This window comes from Ostrinia furnacalis, unplaced genomic scaffold (genome assembly GCF_004193835.3).
Source record: "Ostrinia furnacalis isolate ACB-3 unplaced genomic scaffold, ASM419383v2 OfSCF4042, whole genome shotgun sequence".
In the NCBI taxonomy this organism is placed as follows: domain Eukaryota; kingdom Metazoa; phylum Arthropoda; class Insecta; order Lepidoptera; family Crambidae; genus Ostrinia; species Ostrinia furnacalis.
Genome location: NW_021134281.1, coordinates 58,626 through 70,343, shown reverse-complemented (window position 1 = coordinate 70,343; position 11,718 = coordinate 58,626).

The window sequence follows — 11,718 nt, the reverse complement described above, 5'->3', positions numbered from 1 at the left end:
TACTGTAGTGGTATACAGGGTAAAACAATAAGGCATAAGTTGCATTGTGAGTTTATTTAAATTAAATTGAGAATATTCAAGGAAATCATCTGCTTTTATAACAGTCAGGGACTAATTTTGATGTCATCGTTTGAGTTTCTGCCGACTTGTCCCTACTACCTCGTCACTCTATAAATTAATAAAGATTTTGTTAAACTAAGGTCTTTTTACAACTGAGACGCAACTGGGTCATGTGAAATATGTAAGTAAAGAACACATTTGAAAAGTTGCCTTAAAATCTGAGGACCCCTAATGAGCTGTCGGGAAAAAATGACAAAAACCTGCGACGTTCCGTAATGAAATTAACAGAGTTTAGTTAATTTCAGTTGAGAACTTGCAAGTTATACTTTACGAGTCGCAATTGAGTCACACGCACCTGCTGTTTCGGATGCGTTGTTTCTTATTGTCTGTGCTCTATATTTTGGTAAGAAATAAAGTAAAGTAAAATGGTCTTAGCAATCAAAACATCATTGAAGAAAAAACATCCTTATCATCTTAGTTAGCTACGTAATCTAGTGCATGCCGTTATGAGAGCACATCCTTAGATTAAAACACAGAAACATAGATAGATAGTCTTCATAGCGCTTCATTTAAAGTGAGGCAAAATTAGTATATGTCATCCAATGTCTTACATACTTTTTTTGACTTTGTCAGAAAGTATGGGAAAAGCTAAGCCAGTGACCAGTGGACTAGTTTTGCAGGTTATTTTAGCTGTAGGGGGCTTTGGCTCTAGTTATTACTGTTGTTGGTTAAAATTTATTATCACCATGCTTATTTTTACCGACTAACCCCTTTGATCCCATAAAGAAGTTTAGGGAAAGCCTAACATAACATAGAATAGTAATTTTCAGCAGTTTTAAGTGTCACCCAAGTGCTAAGGCTTCGCTTTTGGGATTCGAAGTTCGACTTGATAATGAGACTCACTTTACCAGCTTCCTAATTAGGTGTCTCTTAATAGGCTAGATCCAAAAAAAATTTTTTAGTCCGTCAATTTTAATACATATAAAAAATATTGGACTTGACTTTTAATTGTCAATCAAACAAATAATTACAAAGTTATAGTGCGTTGAAGTTTCGTGCGACGTCACAAAGTGCTGCACTTTTACGCACTCACTGATGTCACGTGCCTTTTCTTTAGAACTTTGGCACGCTTTATCTCTTTACATTTTCATTAGTTTTAAAAAGTGAAAAATACGTGTCGAGTAGTTTTTGATAAGCTAACTGACGGACTAATAATTAAAACTCTTGCTTTTTTTACCCAGGAAACATCCCTATTCAAATTCATCACAAAATATAGAGTATGAAAGTAATAGAGTTGTTCAGCTAAATATGTAGTTTGCAAGCCTATTAATAGTTTGCTACTCAAATACGTTGTAAGATATAAATACCTCTAACTCCATAAGTGACAAAATAATCGCACTACATTGAGGAAAATAAACTACTGATCATTAGCTAAGTCGCAACTTCACCAGTAGTGGCCAGGGTAAAAAATCAAGTCCCCTCAAGAAATAAATTCCTTCAGAAGTCCCTCTCAGCGATAGATCCAGGCACTAATCCCGCGCTTTTGTCAGTGTCCGGAGAAGGCGAGCTCATTAGGTGAGAGGTGACGGTCAATTGGCTAGCTATCTCTTATGCTGAACTGATACCCTGGTACTTCATCGGCTACTAATCACTGTGGGAACCAGGTTGAAGTTTATAAAAAAGCAGACTTTTCCTTAAATGAACTTTAAATGTTTTTCATCACCATTAATAAGATCAAGGTAATACTCATAATGTATGAATGTTTACAAACTAATCCACCGAAAATAGATCTAAAAAGTATAGTTAAGTAAAGTTACTTTTATCTATACTAATATTATAAAGCTGAAGAGTTTGTTTGTTTGTTTGTTTACTTGAACGCGCTAATCTCCGGAACTACTAGTCCGATTTGAAAACTTCTTTCAGTGTTAGATAGCCCATTTATCGAGGAAGGCTATAGGCTATACAACATTACGCTACAATCAATAGGAGCAGAGCAATAATGAAAAATGTTGCGAAAACGGGTTTTCACGCGTACGAAGTCGCGGGCACAGCTAGTATAAAAATAAAAAGATCTTGAGAGATATTCTGAATGAAAACAACCAGAGGTTAAAAAAAACCTTTACACCAATAGATCGTGGCTTAAACCAATTCGTAAGAAGTTAATATTTTATCTTGGTAACACACAAAAAGCTGTTGCACTTGATTAATAGAATCGATGAGGACATTTTGTAGTATCTAATAATATAGTGCTTAAGAAAAGCTATAAGTTACCATGTTTCCCAGTTAGTTGATTTTTCATCTGTCAGATAAAATAACTAACAATAACAATTTCGTTCTAACGTTAAAGGAAAAGCATTCTTGGGCTCTGTCGCGATACTAATTGCATTTTAAGCCTACACTCAGGTAAAGTGCATTTAAACTTAAGCAATTTACAGTCGCGAACTGAAACTAAGTACCATAAACCCGGCATTCGTTCTTATTTCCATGCACTAGGGGTGAAAATGTATTGAATCTTTATCTGAAACTGTTAGCGACTGTTCTAGGGGTACTTAGTAAATGGACTTGTTGCAATAAAGTATTGCGTTTTCTAAGAAAACGGACTTAAAACTGAGACAACAATATTTTCTCTCTTACAAAGCATTAATGTCTCGTTCTTCAACATCTAAAAGGAAAAATGCGCAGTCCTGACATCGTGTAAAGTTTTGTATGTAATTTGACAGTTGTCTTAAAATTTATCTTATTTGATTAGGATAGGTACCTAGGTCATAATTTCAAAAAATATTTTATAGTTTTTTTATTAGTTGCTCTAGTAAAAGTTCTATTTTCTTTAAAGCTAGGTGATTGGTAGTAGAAATATTTGTAATTATTTACTATCTACATAGGATCTTGATGGATGGAAGTTAGCAAAATATTAAGCCAAAAACCACCTCAATATGTCAACTTCAAGTTGGTAAGTGCAGTTTAACGCTGAACCGATCGACTTTAAAATTTAACTGAGCAGTAACCGGCAGCGGTGTGGAGCGTAAAATTTGAGATTGAATCACATACTTACAAGAAGTTAGGATCTCGTAGGATTAACTGAGTGTTTTCACCTTCTCAACTCTGAGTTTAAGACCTTGGTATTGCAAATTGTGAGAACCATTTTATGTTTTGACGTCAGAAATAAAGATGTGGCTCATATTTCGCAGATAGCGCTGTATTTTTTCTACACTGGTCATCACAAAAACGACCCCCCCCCCCCCGCGACAAGCACTTTCAAACGTATGCATCCCCACTTCCCACCAATATTGGCACCATTTAAAAGCCTAGTTCTAAACCTCATTTCATTAAAAGAAAGTTTTTTACCTCAAAAATGTGTCTGTAGAAGAATCCAGTCACTTCTTAAAAAAATAGGTAGTTACGCTTGAGCCAACTTTTATGGCTATAAAACTGTTAAGTTGGGATTAACCAAAAGTTGGGTTATCCATCTTTTAAAGAGGACACGTGAGATCATTATTTGGTTTTATAACCATAAAAATTGGTCTAATTGATCCCAGAGATGATCCCAAAGTGAGGTCTTTTTTCAAGTCACATTTATTGTATGTAGGTATATCGCGTTTATGTTAATCGTTTACTAAGAAATTAAATGTGTTTTTCTTTAAGGATATTTATTGGGCTTTCAAATAACACCAATATTGTTGGGGCACCATGATTGTGTCAGTAGAAACGAGTTTTCCTGTAAAACGTAGGTGGGCCGATTTTTGTGATGACCAGTATATTTCTACCACTAAATTGAATATTTACTTGTGGTAGGAAAGTTTCCAACATCACAATAATCCAGAAGTTTACCGGGATCGATCTAGTGGCGAGTCGCCAAACTACTTAGGTTGATCTATCTTTAACTTTGACAAACATAAAAAATCTGTCAAACTCCATACAAAAAGCACCGGCTGTTGTTATTGTTACAGTTAAAATAAGGTGGTGCAACTCAGCCTTAATAAATGTGCCAAATGAAAACGAATGAAAGAAAATCGTTTCTAAAGTATTTCCAGAACACGCAAGTTACCTTTTATGAGTCCTTTTATTAAATTTTATGTTGAACCCTAAACTTAAGACTAGAGCCAGCTTTGATGTATACTAACAAACCAATATAGAACTCCTATAACCCTAAACAACGCTCCCTAAAGAAAGCACTTCCCTCAAAATACGCTAAAAGTCTCCAAGCTGCTCTAAATATTTCAGCAGCCACTCACTTTACAGGTGATTTAAAAACTTGCCGGTAAGTGAGCCATCCAGCCATCCACCGATCCGAATCGTGAGCGATGCCTCGAGAATTCTTTACGATCATTGCCGGCAGCGTTTACGCTTCGAAATGCAACTAAAACGGTACTACGAGAAATAGTGGAATTTACCATCAGTTTTCAAGGAATTTAGAGTTTGTTAGGTACTAGCTTGGGCTTTGAGCGTTCGTTAGCTGGATTTTGGTTGCTATTGCGTAAGTTTAAAGCCGATTATGTGGGATTTGGTGTTTGTTACAGCTCTTTTACAGTAACGAAATAACTGTTTTATCTGTAGTGAATCTTTCAAATTTTGTTGATTTATGTGAGCTTCATTTATCATTTGAAAATTAACATTATGGACTTAAATAAATGAATCAGCGCCAGCCGATATGTCGTTCTAAATTGTTGGTGAAGCAAGCTATACTTAGTTTAGGATGTGTATGTATAATGCCCCAATAAGGGCCTTAAAACTTATAAGGAATTTCAATTTAATCTAAAATATTTAATTACTGACGAGGTCTGTGGTAGGAGTTCAGCGATTCCCAGCGGCGAATAGCAATTCCAGAGGTTGCTGGCTGCACACCCAATGATTAAGCACATCTACGTGGTACTTGGTTTTAAATTTAACTACTTCGCTACTAACTGTGGCAGTGACGTCGATAGTTTTAGAAAACCTTTAGCAAATATTTTAATTTCGCTCTTAGAAATAAGAGGAATAAAGTCCATATTATCAATGACAAATAGGTAAGTATACAACATAAATTAATTGTTTCCTCTTGTTGCATCTCAAAATTACTAAAGGTTCAAACTGTCTTTTAATTGGCTGTAGATCCTAGCAAAACAACAATGTCAAGTTGTCATAAAAAGAAGACTCATAGATCTCCATGCTTAGATACACAGGGAAAAAACAATCCAAGGGAGGATAGCATAATTTTATTATATGCTACCGTGAGATTAGGCACTCCAGCATAACGGGACTATTCCTACCTCTCTTTCTCGCCGCTGCAACTCCTGTGTAGCCAGGATCTATAGCTTGACCGGCAATAAAAACCCAACCAGTGAAGGTCAAGTTTGTCCCGGGAGAAAGTTAAACTGTCATTGGACCCGCAACGAAATTAATCAGACGAACATAGGAGGAGTTCGAAGTTAAGGTTCGACTTCCCTCCGTTGCAAAGCGGATTGTTGGTAACCTTTATGAAAAAGATATGCACTCCGGCATATTATTATGCTGCTAATTAATATTTTGGCTCTATTTCTTTATTTATTTTCCATACTGAGAGAAAACCCCACATTAATAAACTCAACTGTCGCACAGCTCGACAAATATATCACAGATATTGCTGCTTCATTGGAACAAAAGTGGAAATGTAAAAACGGTCCGAATTGTCTGGGTCCATTCACAAAACGCATATCAACCCCAAAATGAAATCGTGAAACGCTATACATCACAGACGCACTTAACTTTCCAAGTGCCTTCACATGCCCATAATTCATTCGACGCTTCTGACCAGCGTGACCGCGGTTTTTGTTTTTTTGGAGACTGATTTTTACTAAGCATCCAGTTTGATAGTCAAATTTCTATTGCTTACAAATCTTAGGCTGATGAAATGCATTTTTACGTAATCTGTTGTATCTGTACTGTAATCTCTTACTGCTAAGAGACAATAATTTAGCCCAAGACCGGCAACACTGACGGAAAATTGAGTAAGAACCTTATTGTAAAAAAAACATTAAAGGAAAATACTGCACTTTCAAACAAAAAAGAAAACATTATCTAACTGGGAACATTACGCACTTGAGTCTGAACTGAAGATGCCTTAAATGAGGGTTAAACTTACTATCCGTTCGCTTTAAGTTTGCCGCTGGCGATATGACGTCACTCGAAGGGAAGTGTCCATAACTTTATCAAACTATATTTACAATATTTTTTATTTATTATTATTGATAAAAACTGTGTATTTATTTGCGTAAAATAAGACACAGTAATTGCATGTAATCACCAACTAATTGCGTTTAATCGCGGTTGCGGGAGGGAACGCGCATTCCACGGACCGGCAAACTTAGCGCGAACGGGTAATACGTTGCATTTACCACTACATGAATACATTTTTGTGAAAAAACACATAGAGCTCCGCGTACTGTGTATCATTTGAGACACAAAAGTTGACTTCTACGAGCCACGCCTTGCACACCTTACGGTAATTTTATTATTAAGTAAAATTATCCTTCAGACACTAGACAACCTGGCCACCCCAACCGGACACTATCTGGGAATCACCGGGTCCGTGAGTGGAGACAAAATTTGCAAAAGTACACCCGAATTTGTTCAGATCGCGCCGTCAGATTCGCGCGTGCCTTTTTCAATGTCTGATTTGGGCATTAAATATCTCTTTCTTTTCAATTGAACCGTGCGGATACTATCTGATGGCTGTCAAAGGGGCAGTGTGTTTATGTGTGAGGCTCTACAGTGATTTAGGTATGTGAGAGATTTAAATGTCCTTTTGTGAACTTTATAACGAAACAAGTACTTTAATCGAGAAGATGAAAAAATGGGGAGAATCTAGTTAAAATAGGAATTCATTTACAGCCTACAGAAGTACCTACTGTTCTTCATTTTTCATGTTTACAGTTGATTAGAAAAAGTCACTCTCTCTTTCTCAATGTTCAACAGCTCTTAGCTCCAATAAAGTAAAGCTGGGTTGCACCATCTTACTTTAACTTTGACAATTAACGTCAAAAATCTGTCCAACTCCATACAAACAGCAACAGTTAACGTCATAGTTACCGTTAAAGTTAGGTGGTGCAACTCAGCCTTAGTATCAAAGTTCGTAACATTTCGGTAAAAGACCACTTTATTAACACATGTAACTATAGCTATTATCAAGACATTATACATAGAATTACCACTGCTGAAGTAAATTACTAAATGCTGACATGAAGTCCTGGGTTTTCACATCATCATCATAATCATCTCAGCTACAGGACGTCCACTGCTGAACATAGGCCTCCCCCAATGCTTTCCATGTTACCCGATTGGTAGCGGCTTTTCACAATAACTTAATAATGTACGAGTACCTAATAAGTATTGAGAGATAATACTTGTTCAAAGTACCTAAATACACTCAGACAAAGGCTTCATTATAATTAGTATTAGGTATTGCGCTCTACGCTACACTATAGTACCTACTTACATAATGAAACTTTTTATAATAGTGATAATGGAATAATATGCCTCTATAATAAAAGTGAGGAAAAATTGCTTTAAGCAACAATTTTTTCAGTTCTAAAAGAGCAGTTAGTTGCAGTTTTAGGTTTATCACGATCATCATTTCAGCCATAGGACGTCCACTGCTGAAAATAGGCCTCCTCCAATGATTTCCACAAAGGCCGGTTAAAGCGGCCTGCATCTAGCGCCTTCCTGCTACCTTTATGACGTCGTCGGTCTACCTTGTGAGTGGACGTCCTACGCTGCGCACTCTTAGGTTGCACCAGTTGCACTGAGATAAATAGGGATGCACCGATCAAAGAGAAACTGGTTGATCATCACTTTTCATCAGGTGATATGCAAGTGCAACCCAAGAGCTTCCTCGTTGTGGATATAAACAAACTGATGTGAACTTACCAGACCATCGCTCCAGTTCGACATTGGAAGCTGGCACTTCTGGTCCACTGGTTTTCTGGCCTTTTGAATGCAGTGGCTCGTTGCGTTTGTGATACGAATTGCGGAAGATGCGCAAACTACTAATTTATTTAGCCCAGACAAGGTCCACATAAATATTGAAATAGGTAATTTGATAATAAAGAATGTAGAGTGACAGGACTTACTGACGTTCTTCCGAATAAATCAACCTGACACCTTGTCAGCCAGTACCTTATGATGTATTTGGAGCAATGAGGTTGGGTTAAAGTTTAAGATTGTATAACAATAGCTTATTGGCTCCGTGCACGATTACAGCGCCAACTAGCGTCCACAACTTTGTGGGTTCTGTCACATTGACATTTAGGTCGTATATTTGTGAAAAAATATCGAAATGAAAAAATAACAAATATTTTCAACTAATAAATTGTTGTGATACCACGATTTGGGTGGAAAAAAGGTTTTGAAATCATTTTGGTCATTCACATCAAATGAGGTAAGTCCAAAAAGTGTGTTTAATTTTGATTGTGTCAGGGTTTGTTTACTTCATTTATAGTTGTAGTTTTACAGTAAAACAAAAAGAAAAAGCTACTTTAACGGTTTCATTATATAACAGTAAATATATTTAAATGTTTCTGTATCGCTAGTAATAAATTAAATATCGTTTTCAGATCGAAATGAGTATCGTTTTGAAGACCGGGTTTGTGAGAGTTACAATATCAAATTCCAACCACAAACCGTATTTAAAGGAAAGTTGTTGGTATTGGCTGGACAAGTCCGAGATGTAGAAGAATTAAGAACAAAACAAGGGCAGAGTTCAATAATTCACGCTCTCATCATAAGGTAAACATCTGTGCACAACAACTACTGTGACTCATTTTTGTACTACCACGTTGTATAGTTTAGTTATTTCCAAATTGTAAACGGCTATTAAAACAGCCCTATCGAAATACAGTCCACTCTTTTATTTAAGTTCCCAGTAGGACCCTTTTCATGCGATTAATTAATGATATTAAAATGTATTATGTAGAATCGCTTTGCCATTGACAGATACATCTGATGACAGAGCTTACATTATTTCTACTTTTGACCACCATGAGCGCTGCGATAGATTATGTCCCCCCCACCTAGTACTTCGCACCCAGCGAATAACCCGTAGTTGTTATTTTCAGTAAGGCTAAGAACTCACAGCGCGATTTTCACCCGCGCCCGCGGCGGTTGTGGAATTGCGGTTTTATTTCAAAATTCACGGGAGCGGTTATTTGCGCGGCTATTCTAAGAACTAACGGCGCGATTTTAAATCTGTCATTGGTACAAAACCGCGTCGTGAGTTTGTGCATTCGTTTTTACATAAGTATCTGCATTCTACAGAAGCTGCGGGCCCGCAACCGCCGCGGGCGCGGGTGAAAATCGCGCCATGAGTTCTTAGCCTAAGTATGAAAATTATACGATAATTGATAATATTCAAAGTTTTGCAATGTTAAATTAACATGCACCGTATTACACTATTTCGGAGGTTAATTAATAATTAAGGTTTAGTTTAAGCTGCCTTTAAAGTTTGAGCAGCGTGCTTAGTTGCCGTCAGACACCATTGTGTTGGTAACAATGGATAGATCAAGAGAAAACTATCGATTGGTAGGGTATTCACCTGTCTGAATAGGTGGAAAGAGCAAGTTTATAAGATAACAATAGCTAGATCAAATGTGTAGGTGTGAAAACATGTATTTTTGAACTTGATTGTGATTTGCTAGAAAATTCTTTTGCGTGTTTTGTTGAATCATTTATTTACAAAATATGATGAAAGAAACCCTTGGAATATTTATTGTATTCAATAACTTTACAAATCAAAGCATACAAAAGATTGAAAGAAGTTTGTGAACATACCATCCTAAGGTTGGGTTGCACCATCTTACTTTGACTTTAACAAACCTCAAAAATCTGTTAAACTCCATAGAAAAAACACCGGTTTATGTTATAGTTACTGTTAAAGTTAGATGGTGCAACTCAGCCTTATACTCGTTCAATATGACACGGTCGAGGCTATGCACTTTCATAGAGCTATACAGACACTTACTGCAATCCTATGTGAGCGATGAGATCCCGAGCAAAACCTTTTGTTTGTAAATCGTTGGTTTGTGCACAACACCTTGATTTTGTATTTGACACTGCAATCCTACACGAACAGTAAGATCCTGATATCACGTGACGAAATGATTGATGCGCCGGCTCACGTGCCGAAAAGGCTTGGGATAGCGTAAACAACACACACTATTCCTATTTACAAGTTGGTGTTTGAATCTGTGACCATTTCTATCCACTTTTATGACATCACAGATTCAAGTTAGAGAGACATGAAACACATTGCAGCGATCGAGTATGTTATGCGCGCGAGTACGAGTGAGCGCATTGACGACGCGACGTGCGCTCGCTTCCGCGTGCCGGCGGCTACTAGTTAGTTTTAGTAAGGAGGCCGGCGCGCGCGCCGCTTTTTCGTACCTACCTTCATTTGTTTGAGCGGTGCGGTGGCTGTTATTTTATTGAAGTTAAGATTTTGGATTTTAATGCTATACGCCGTAAAGAATATCTAAAGGTTACTAATAAACAAATAAAAAAGAACTTTTAAGTTTATCAAGTCAAATTGAATCGATGATATTATTATCTTTATGTGCAATTTTTACTTAAGGTAAATACAAATCCAGTGTTATTTGTATAAAAGAAACAATCACTAATTTAAATTGTCGAGCTGGAAACCTCTGAAAACAATTCAAATTGTGACTGCGATTAAGGAGCTTACCCAAAAATCTATTTGCTTCTCCCGTACAAAGAATTGGAATTTTAGATGTCATTTGCTCACTCTATTCGTAAAGGTGAGGTTCCACCAAAAGCGTAATAGAAAAGGTAAGTGCCTTATTATCTTTATCATTAGAGATTCTATCATTACAGAGGTTACCTCTGTGAAATATAGAAGGTTTAATTGGATGTCTGTGTTCCATCACCCAAAGCTTAGTGGAAAAACTAGGTGTTCGCTCTAGAATTCACTGATAATGACAATCTTGAGACGGCACAAACTACGCTCTGCCTGAAAGAGAGCCAGCGGAAAGCGCTGCCATTACCTATATAACTAAAGATCTAGCTAAGACATACTACCAAATAGAGTTTGGTATTCCTGAGGGTTACAAAATAGGTTACTCTAAAAACACTGTCGTTAAAAATGCAAACAAATTCAAGCGATGAGATCGAACCTTAAATCGATTTTAATCTTCTTTGCGAAAACACAACACTTCACCTGTGCCATTTGGGATAAAAACCTTCGCTAATTCTTTACGTCATCGCAAATTCAGTCCCTAACTCTCGATGATAGAAGCCTTTTTCGCTCAGCTATGTCTCGTCTCATATGAAAAATTCGGAATTTCTTTTAGGAATTAACAGGAATGTTTCATTGGAAATAAAAACGAACTTGGCAAATTTCAACAACGAAATACGATCAGGAGTTTCGTCACTACACTTTTGGGTCTTGGTGTCTTATTTTTGGCGTATACTTCCGTATTTCGGAAGGCAACGCTATGAAAATTGAAACTTAGAACAGTTCAAGGCAAACTGCATTCGGTTATTTTTTTATTTATTAACTAGCGGCCGCCCGCGACTTCATACGCGTGGATCCCGTTTTACCCCCTTAGGGGTGGAGTTTCGTAAAATCCTTTCTTAGCGGACGCCTGCGTCATAACATTTACCTGCATGCCAAATTTCAGCCCGATCCGTCCA